A 10,515-nucleotide genomic window follows, 5' to 3' on the forward strand; every position below is an offset into this window, starting at 1 on the left:
AATTGACTTTGTGTAGCCCGCCGTGCTGCCCTCTTCTAGGATGCAATCATAATAAATCCTTTCATTTCATTTGCCTCTCCAAGTGCAATGTCCGTGCATGTTGGAGTGATCAGTAAAGACCCCACAAGGGTCTTACTCCTCCTTTTAACACATTTCCCCACCACTCTTTTTTTTAAAATTCATTGGTTTTTTTTTTAATGACTCATTCTTAAACTTTTCATTTTATTTTATTTATTTTCTAAGATTTTATTTATTTATTTGACAAAGAGAGAGCACAAGCAGGGGGAGCAGCAGGCAGAGGGAGAGGGAGAAGCAGGCTCCCTGCTGAGCAAGGAGCCCAATGCAGGGCTCGATCCCAGGACCCTGGGATCATGACCTGAGCTGGAGGCCGACGCTTAACCAACTGAGCCACCCAGGCGCCCCCCACCACTTTTTTTTTCCAGCATCATTTTTTTAAAGTCTGTTTCTTTTTCCCCACTGCTCTGTAATCCAACTTCTATTATATATCAAGTATCCCTGTACACGTGGATCTGTTCATGGGCTCTCTATTCTGTTTCACTGATCTATTTCTCTATGCCTGTGATCATGACACGTTGTCTGAATTACTATGACTTTACGGTAAGTCATAATCCCTGGTAGGACAGTTCTGTCACTTTGTTTTTCTTCTTATTGCACTCTCATATGAATTTTACAATAAGCTTAACAAATCCTACATGCAATAATGTGTTGGGATTTTGATTGGAATGCACTGAATCCACATATAAATTTGTGGAAAAGGACATCTTTACAATGTGACTCATCCCTTCATGAATATAGTATACCTCTGCGTTTCTTAGAGCATCCTTTAATGTCTCTCAATAAAGTTTAATAATTTTTTATAGAAGTCTAGCAAACAGGCCCTTGGAGCCCCATGCTGCAGCCAAGTCTTCTGGGGCCAACGTGAATGCCCTGCAGCGCCTGATGGAGCTGCTCCAACTGGAGGCCGGAATGGAGAGATTCAAGGTCTTGCAGGAAGCTGCAGAGCTTCAACAGTACTGTATGCAGAATGCCTGCCGGTAGGTGTTCTGGCTGGAAGCAACACCTTCCAGGGGCCCAGATCCTGTGCTTTATCCTAAAGGCTGGGAAGAAGTTTGCTGAGGAATGCTTTTAAGCTTAAAGTGATGAATGACTGCCTCCAAGTCTCATGAAAACACTTCTCCAGCCAAATGACTTAGATATTTCAGACCTTCCCTGTGGCCTGGTCCTATAGCCAAAATTCTACAGAAATTGATGAGTTTCCTATTCAGATAAGGAAACTGGGTGAAGGAGGAGACTTTAAATAATAATGGCCCGATTCTTTTGGTAAAGTGCTTTTATATTTAAGACCAACAAAAATGTTGCCACCAAATACATACACCTCTTTCATAAGCAAATTACTAGTGTTTCTAGACTTGGAATATTATGTCTGTTTTATTAACTGGACACTTGCATTTTGGGAAGAGAAACATTTTTGTTTGTTAAAAACTTGAGTATTTCAGGGCACCTGGGTGGTGCAGTCCGTTAAGTGTCTGACTTGATTTTGGCTCAGGTCATGATCTCATTGTCCTGGGATCCGGTTCTAAGTCAGGCTCTCTGCTCAGCAGGGAGTCTGCTTATCCCTCTCCCTCTGCTCCTACCCCCACTTGTGCTCTCTCTCTCTCAAATAAATAAATAAATCTTTATTTTAAAAAATTGAGTATTTCATTAATTTGTTGTTCCTAAGATTTTTATCCCATAACAAAACTTGTTCTTTTCTTGTGAATTTAACAGTTTCTAAATGAAAACAAGCAAGTATAAAATTGGGGGAAGAATAGGCTTTATTAATCAAATGATGTTCTGATTTTTCTAAATGAGAAGATTGTTTTATTTGTAACACTAAGCATGGGAGCTGTTTCTTAGCAAACTTGTTTGGAAAGATTCCTGTTGTGTTGTGTATTAGATTGCCCCATCCTGTGTATGAAGATGATTTGGTTTTTGTCTTAAGTTCCTCTACTTTATAGATGTGGTTGTACTTAAAAAAACAAAAAACAAACTACATTATTTCATGTCTTTAAAAAAGATGTTTAAATTTGGTCTTCAGAACACTGCAAATGATTAAAAACAAAATAATGGAAAATACTACAACCTAAATGAATTCTTAATGTCACAAGTATTTTACTTTGATGATGTGCCTTTGATTTAATTTGGGACACTTTTAAAAGGATACTTTATTTGTGTTTGTAATAATCTTTGATGAGTTTGGAAATAAAATTTCTGCTTAATTCATCATTTTCTAAAAAAAAAAGTAACATTTTGTTAGACTCATTCATAAATATCTCATTTTTGTTGTGAATGTAAATGATCACTTTTTAAAATTTCATTTTCTCTTGCTTATTGTCCATATATTGAAAAAAACTCATTTTAGGTATGTTAGTTTTATACCCAGCCATCTTGCAAAACTCTCTTACTAGTCTAATAATATTAGTAGACCCTTGGATCATGATCCACATAATTATGATAATAATTTGACAATAAAACATTATGATGTTATTAGTACAAATTTAAGTTTTGTCTTTTTTTCAATCTTAGCTCTTACATTGTTTTTTTTTTTTCCTTTATTGAAATGGGTAGGACTTCCAGTACAATGTTGATAGAAGTGGTGACAGTGACCATCCTTGTCTTGTTCTCCATCTCAGTGGAGGCAGTGCTTGGACAAGATGATCTCTTTAAAATGTTCAGTTTTGTTTTTTTTTTTTTAAGATTTTACTTATTTGTTTGATGGAGAGAGAGAGAGGAGGAACACAAGCAGGGGGAGTGGGAGAGGGAGAAGCAGGCTTCCCGCTGAGCAGGGAGCCCAATATGGGGCTCGATCCCAGGACTCTGGGATCATGATCTGAGCTGAAGGCAGATGCTTAACCAACTGAGCCACCCAGGTGCCCCAAGATGATCTCTTGAGTGCCTTCCAACCCAAAGATCTTGATTTTCCTCATGATCACGTTCTTTCTGGATAAGGCAACTACTCAGCCTTCTGGAGTCTTTCTCCTGCTCCAGAGTAAGAGTCATGATTTGTATCCAGACCTTTAACAGTTGCATATGTCCAGCCTGAATCTAGAAGATCCTAGAGTTTGATCTCTTATTCTTCAACATGTCATACTTATTGAAATCATTTCCTCCCAAAAGTCAGTTCCTCCCCAAACTCTCAAACCATTTCTGGCACATTTTGAATCATGATTAATATTAAAAAAAAAAAAAAAAAAAAAAGCTGTTACAGATGAGAGGTTGGCTGTGCGTTCTTCCTTTTTTAAAACTCAACCTGTTCTCCTTCAAGGAGGGAGAGGAGGATAGTGACTTTGCTCCCCAGTCTAAACCCCGCCTGAAAGACCAGTCATGCTGTGCTGTGCTGTCTTCTCTGGGATGTCTAAGCTGCATCCAGTGGTGAGAACACCAGGTACAACACTACTGGACTCACCTGATTAGCCCTCTTTCACCAGAAATGCCTCATATTCTACTTTTACAAAGGTGATAAAACAAATAGCTATTGGAAGAAGGTTTGCAAAATAAGCATTGAGGCTCATGTTCAGTATGTTGTTCTATCTTCCTTGTACAGGAAGGAGGCACAGAATATAGTAGACCTTTAAACAATGTGGGGGTTAGGGGTGCCAATCCCCCATGCAGTCAAAAATTCAAAAACAACTTTCGACGACCCAAAACTTAACTACCAATAGCCTACTATTGACTGTTAGCCTTACTGGTAACATAAACAGTCAATTAACACATATTTTGTATGTTACATGTAATATGCACTGCATTTTTACAATAAAGTAAGCTAGAGAAAAGAAAATGTTATTAAGAAAATCATAAGATGGGGTACCTGGGTGGCTCAGTCAGTTAGGTGCCTGCCTTTGGCTCGGGTCATGATCCCAGGGTCCCTGCTCAGTGGGGAGTCTGCTTCTCCCTCTGCCTCTCCCCTCACTCCTGCTCACTCTCTCTCTCAAATAAGTAAATAAAATAAAATAAAATCATAAGAGAAAATACATTTACAGTACCATATTATAAAAAGTCCACATATAAGTGGACCCATGCAGTTCAACCCCTGTTGTTCAAGGGTCAACTGTGCATTTCTTTTGAAATTTAATATTAGCATAGTTGGTTTCTCCTCTTGAACTGTTAGGTTTCTGCAATGGGGTTAACACTTTTAGATGAGTTTTCATATCCTGGAAATCTTGTTGTTCTGGGGTTTCTTGTCCACTGAAGCAATGTTTGGGGCACAAGGTGAGAGGGAGGCATATAAAATACCAGCTCAACTCATTCAGATGAGATTTTTGTCCGCATCTATAGCAAGATTCTTGGATGGAATGTAGTCATCGTTAAGAGAAAGGTTTTTCTAAATTCCTTTAACTCTCATTTAAGAGTTGGGTCTGCCTGACTAGTTCTGAGAAAATGAAGCAGGAACACCTGCTCCTTCTATTCTGATAGACTGTGAGAAGGACAAGAGGCTAGAGAGAGGACAGGTAGATCAGGCACCAAGGTTTTTCTCTGCCGCTACCATTCTTGCCCCCACCACCTTCCCCACACACAACCTGGCACTCGGGGAGTTTCTGAAGCATCCAGAAAAGTATGAAGGAGACAGTTAGTGTCAGGGCCAGGGGTGCCCTGATCCATGCATGTGGGGGAGACCACAAGTCCAGAAGAAGCAGTCCCGTGATGGCATGGAAGTACAGCAGGAAGTACAGGTAGGGAAGCCTGAGACAGCACCAGGTGCCGAGAGAGAGCCAGCAGAGTGGCAGGGGACAGGCCTGGCCACTCGGGCCCTGGACCATGGGTTCCAGTGTTGCATCCCGGCATAGCACCCCAGAGAGCCAGATGGGGTCCATCCCACTGTGGTAGTCATCAGTGCAGGGAGCAGGCTAGTCCAGCCTCTTGTGGAGGAGAGCAGTGAGGAGCCACAGGGACTCAAGGACCCTCTCCCGCTGCCACGAGGATCTGGTCAGAACCATTGGCCACACTGGGTTCAGGAAGCAGAGAAAGCCATCTCCCAAAGGTTGAGATTCACCCGAGTCATCCAAGTTACTTAAAAAAGATCAGTTTAGTTACTGAGTCAGATTGGAAGTTTACCAATTTAGACAAAATTTAGTTTCTACCTCCCTACCCCCAGCCCTGGACCAGATCCCTAGTGGAACTGATAAGAAAGTGTGGATTAGTTCTAAAGAAAATAAGAAAACTACATGTTCCCCCTTACGATCACATTGTAAAGTGAGCACGTGTCTCACTACACATCTTTTTTTATGAAACTGAGAATTATTTATCTCCTCGTGGTCTCTTTTTGGTTTTAGAGCTGAGTTGCACGTTATGCTCAAAGACGGCAAATATTCTCAATTAGGCTTGGCAAGAGCACAAGTTTGGAGTCAGGCAGTCTGGAGTTTGTGGCCCAGGGCTGCATAACTTTTCGGGGTCCTCGGCACTTTTACATTTGTGGGCCCCTTCCTCCATTAAAAAAGTAAAAACTGATGCTGGTATAAAGAATACATTGATATTACATATTAAAACATTTTCTTCGAGCCAAGCTTTCTTTTTCTTCTTCTTCTTCTGATTCTAAAACATTTTCATGGGCTCCTAAAAGTATCATGAACTCTGGGTGCCATGCCTGTCACACCTGCACTTGCCCTGGGCATGCCTCTTTGTTCTTGTCTTTCTTATCTGTAAAATGGGGTTGCTGGATTACATGATGGAATGCACGCAAGACCTTGGCGCATGGTGGTAACACTGATTTCTTTTCTTCATTTCCCTGGACTTGATGTTCTATTTTAGTGATCTTGCTGCATATGTGGTTTTCATTGTGAGTCACCTTCAAATTCTCTTTGGAAGTAGAGGGGGTATAACTTACAAATAAAAATTCCTTTTTACTTCCTCAGCACTTAGCACAATGCCTTGCTTTATATCCTCAATCCTTGTTTATTGACGGTGCCAGTAAATGGCTCTCTCCCTTCCCAGCCTCCACCCATCACCCTGTCCCACTCAGGCCCTGACATAATCCCAAAGCAACCTTCCTCCCTTTCTTTTTCCTCTTCTCTCTCTCTCAAAATTCTCCTTTCCTCAGTGGCCTGTGCTCCGCGGCCCATGAGAGTGAGGAAGGCTCCATTGAACCGGCTGATCTCCTCACAGCCCTGCTCTGTCAATGAGGAAGCCGTGGCACAGAAAGTAAGGAACTCACTCAACGGATGCTGGGACGAGGGTTTGAACCCCGGCTTCTCTGTCCATGACATGGCGTGATGGGTGAAGCCTCCACGATTTACAGTTTTTACAGAGGACTACTTGGGGAGGTAACCCGAAAAACGCCTTTCCAGTGGTGGGGGAGATGTTTGTAGACGCTTTGCGGGGATTTCTTCACGCTGCTCAGATCAAACGTCTAAGTCCCCTCAGGTGTGTGCTAGGCTCTATCACGTCACCTGCACCCTGCCATTCACCAAGCTGAAAGTCTGTGCTGAAACCCCCTTCCTGAATGTTAGAGGCCGGGGATGCCGGAAGTAAGGGGGAACAATAAGGAGCCATGGAGATCAAGCTGGGGACTTAAAACGTTGTGTCCATCAAGAGGACTGAACACATTTCCTTCAGAAGCTAGACATCTGAGTGCTTTTCCTCTCCCGGCATGGAGACTTTAAGATGGTATCAGCGCATCCAGTGAGTGAGCGGGCGGGAGGCCTTAGAGCAAGCAGCACCTGGCATGAATGTTGGCCCAACAGAACCCAACGCGCCACCACACATTGAGCACCTACTGTGCTGCGTGCTGGGGAGAGACACGTGAATAAAATGTCTTCCCGCTGATTCAAGAGAAGACAAGGCAAAATTTGCCCCATGACAGGATAAAATCTGTAATTAAAAAAAAGCGAGGCGTGTGAAAGTTTATTTATGTCTCATTACACAAGCTCCCCCATTCTCTGCCTCCACTTAGCACAATGCCACCCCCACCCCCAATCTGTCACATTCAGGGATCTAGGGCTCCGAGCATTAGAATGAATTAAATAGATTCAGTGGCATGATGGAGCTGGGAGGCGGAGAAAAGAAGGTGGAAGAATGAGATGTGAAGGGACAAGTTAAAAAAAGAGCGGATATTGGAAGTCAATACACAGATCTCCCAGAGAAGAGACTGGGGGTCAGACAGACACCTGGAATGATCCAGTTGGAACATCATGTTCTTAATAATGGGAACAAAGTCTCACATTTCCTGAATGCATCCACTGCCAGGCACCCTTCTAAGCCTTTTACACATATTAGCACACGTCATCTTCCCAATTACTTTGGGAGGTAGCTTCTATCGCAAACCCCATATTACTGATGAGAAGCTGGAGAGGGCCAGTGACTTGAGTGAGTCATGCCACCAAGAGGTGGCCTCCCACCTGAGCCTGCACGCGCATCTGGGGCCTCTGCACAGGTGCCCGTGGGACTGTGGGACCGGTGAGGTCTGGGTGGGCTGTGTGTTACTGCCCCGGCCCAGAAGGGTTTAGAGCAGAAAGTGGGGAGTGGGACCGCACCCTGGCTCACCGCTGCTGACCCTGTGGCCTTGGGCGAGTTCCTCGCCCTTTTCGTGTCTCCGGTTCCCGGTACATTAAATGAAGATCAATGATGATGTGGTGGTGGCACACTTCATAGGGTGGTTGAGATGGTTTAGTAAGATTCCGCACAAAAGGAGTTTAGCACAGTGCCTGGCCCGAGTGCTCGGTGAATGGCAGGCGTCCCCGAGACTACACTTCACTTCCTAGGAGAGCTCCCACCATCCCATTGGGCTTTGTGGACCCGCTGCGGACTCCTGGTCACTCAGCACCAGTGTCCAGAGGCCAGCCTTCCTCACTCACACAGCTCCGCCACAACTCGCAGTGGGACCACAGAGAGACAAAAGACTGATGATGAGCAGCCCTGCCCATGGAGCCTGGCCCCAAACCCATGGCCATGTTGGGAAATGGGGATGACTGCACCTCAGACATGGATGGCCTGTGACAGGCCCCGGGGATGCTGGAGGACACTGGCTGGTTCCTACCTCTGAGGCTCTCCCACAAGAACCAATTAGTGGACCAGGCAGGATTTCCCCAGTGCCCCACAAGTCCTGAACTCAGAGAGCAGGTGTGAACAGAGCAGAGAGGGAGAAGGCCATGGGGCAGCACAAAGTGACGTGTGTGTGAGATAGAGAGAGAAAGAGAGAGAGAGATGCGACTTGGCTACCCCAAGGGCTTTGGCCGATGTCCACGCTTTTGACCAGCATGTATAATTTTCCTTCTCCTTTTTGTAAGGGGCAACACTGTGGCCATAGGTGAGGCACAGGCAAGCAGGAGGGCCTCCTTCCCGGGGCTGCTCTGGGTTGGGCTGACACTGCAGTTTGACCGTGCAGGGCTCACGCTGCGGTATGACCAATAAACGGGCCAACAAAAAGAAGCCCTTCAGAGATGTGCTCATGCAGATGATTCTATCCCACCTGTCAACGAGGGAGGCCTGGCAACCATCTGTTAGATTCTTTATCCCCACCCCTCCCCTTTCATTTTTAACCACAGATTTTCACAGTTTGCATTACTTATTTAAATCTGTTATTTAAAAAAACATGTATTGCTAAGTAAGGTGATGGCAGGTTTTGTCCATTGATGCCTGTTCTTTCCATTCTCCGTGGCCGGCTGTGGCCCCATGGGAGACCCTCATGTGCAAGCCTGCCTGTCCTCTGACCAGGCTGGATTTAAGATTCAGGATTTAGGACACGATGCTCTGTACTTGAGTTGGGGGAGGGGCACGCAGAGCCAGAATTACAGCCTTGGGGCTTTGTGCTGACTCTCCTGGTCCCTTACTGTGAAATTTGATGGGACACGACCTTAAGACTAACAATGAGCCCTGGGTTTCTTGATCCCTACCATAGGGGTTGTGGATCACTACTTTAACCCAGGGATGACACTGCATGTTTAAATTCAATGCTCTTCAAGTCATGCGGCACAGCCAGGCCATGATTCAGTTATTGAGCACCAACTGCATACCAGACACTGGGTGCCAGGCATCAGCGCTATCTTGGGGTGAGAGACGAAGTCCCTATTCTCATGGAACTGACACTTCAGTGGGGGAGAGACAGACCAGAAAACCCAGTAAGGACAACTGGGGTCAGTGCTGTAAAAGAAACAAATGGGACCAAATAGAGAAAGAAGAGTGAGAAGGACCTCTGGGCAAGGAGAGCCCCTGGGGGAGTGATGTGGGAGCTGGGACCCAGAGGATGGGAGACAGGAACAGTCCTGCTCACAGAGGGAAAGTGGGCCCAGAGTCACTGAGGTACAAAGAGCCTGACATATTTGAAGGGCAGGAGAATAATCTGGCCCTGGGGCTCCTTCCCACGCCCTAACCTCAAGACGTTGGATCTCCTCCCGGCCATCTCTGTCTTCGGAGCTCCTCAGGAGTGGGAAGGACCAGACGCTGTGTTCTGTCATTCCCGCAGAGCACCTTGGGGGGCCTGGCCTCCCTGCTTACCCTGTGGGTCCAGGCACTGCTGTGCCTGCACCTAGCCAGAGGCCCAGAGGAGATCTGAAACCTCTTCTCCCCAACACGGGCTTGTATCCTGCCCTGCTCCACCCCGCCCCACCGCAGCCACCAGCTGGAGGGCCCTACCCTCTTCTTGAGTCTCCAATCCCTCCCCTACAGCCTCATCACCCTGCTTCGCTTTTGCTGTGGCCACAGAGCACCATTCAATGCTCCTGTCCAAACCTTCAGCCTTCTGCGCACTGCCAGGAGGACGCTACTACCCATGGGCCTTTCCCCTGGAGACATCTGATCGTTTCTTCAAGGTCTCTTCAAATGCCACTCCCTTCCACCACCCGCCCGCCCCCAGATGCCTTTCTCCCTCCTCCCCCTATGTTCTTGGTGCTTCACTGTAACACTTGCCCATTCCTAATACCTGATGCGGAGGAGATTATCAATAAAGGTCTGTTGAATGAATACCTCATGAGGCCCTTAGAATAATAACCTCCTTCATTTATTCAGCATTTACCAAAGCTCTTTCAAAACTGTCCCATTCTCTGCTCACAACACTCTATAAGAGCAGGTGATGACCCACAGCACAGGTAGGGAAGTGGAGAAAGGTTATCTGACTAACTCTAGATCACACACAAATTGGTGGCAGGGCTGGGACCCAGGCCTGATGTCCTTACCCCTAGTCCAGAGCTCTTCAGCAGCCTCAGAGCACCCAAAGCCTGGAGCCAGAGAAACCGAAAATTTCTCATGATAAACATTGAAATACTGGTTGAATGTACACAGTGCAGCCCAGTTATGATACAAACTTTTTAAAAAGTACATCTTAAGATATGAGCTAATACAGCCTCTCAAGCATTCATGCAAGAAGCATTTATTGAGCACCTATTGTATACTGGGCTCTGTACTCTGGGAGACACCAAGGAATTACAAGTCTCTCCTTCATAGCATTTACAATTGTTCAGAGGAAAGGACCCAGAGTGACACAACAAATTGAGGATGGGAGTCAGTATAAGGTGATACACAATCAGA

At 45.5% G+C, this 10,515-nt stretch overlaps 1 pseudogene; it reads left to right on the plus strand.

The window, feature by feature from the left end:
* Positions 1-607: 607 nt before the first annotated feature.
* On the plus strand, positions 608-1,475 carry LOC116636468 (annotated as a pseudogene).
* Positions 1,476-10,515: the final 9,040 nt, after the last annotated feature.

Source organism: Phoca vitulina, unplaced genomic scaffold (assembly GCF_004348235.1).
Source record: "Phoca vitulina isolate PV1807 unplaced genomic scaffold, GSC_HSeal_1.0 scaffold12, whole genome shotgun sequence".
NCBI lineage: Eukaryota > Metazoa > Chordata > Mammalia > Carnivora > Phocidae > Phoca > Phoca vitulina.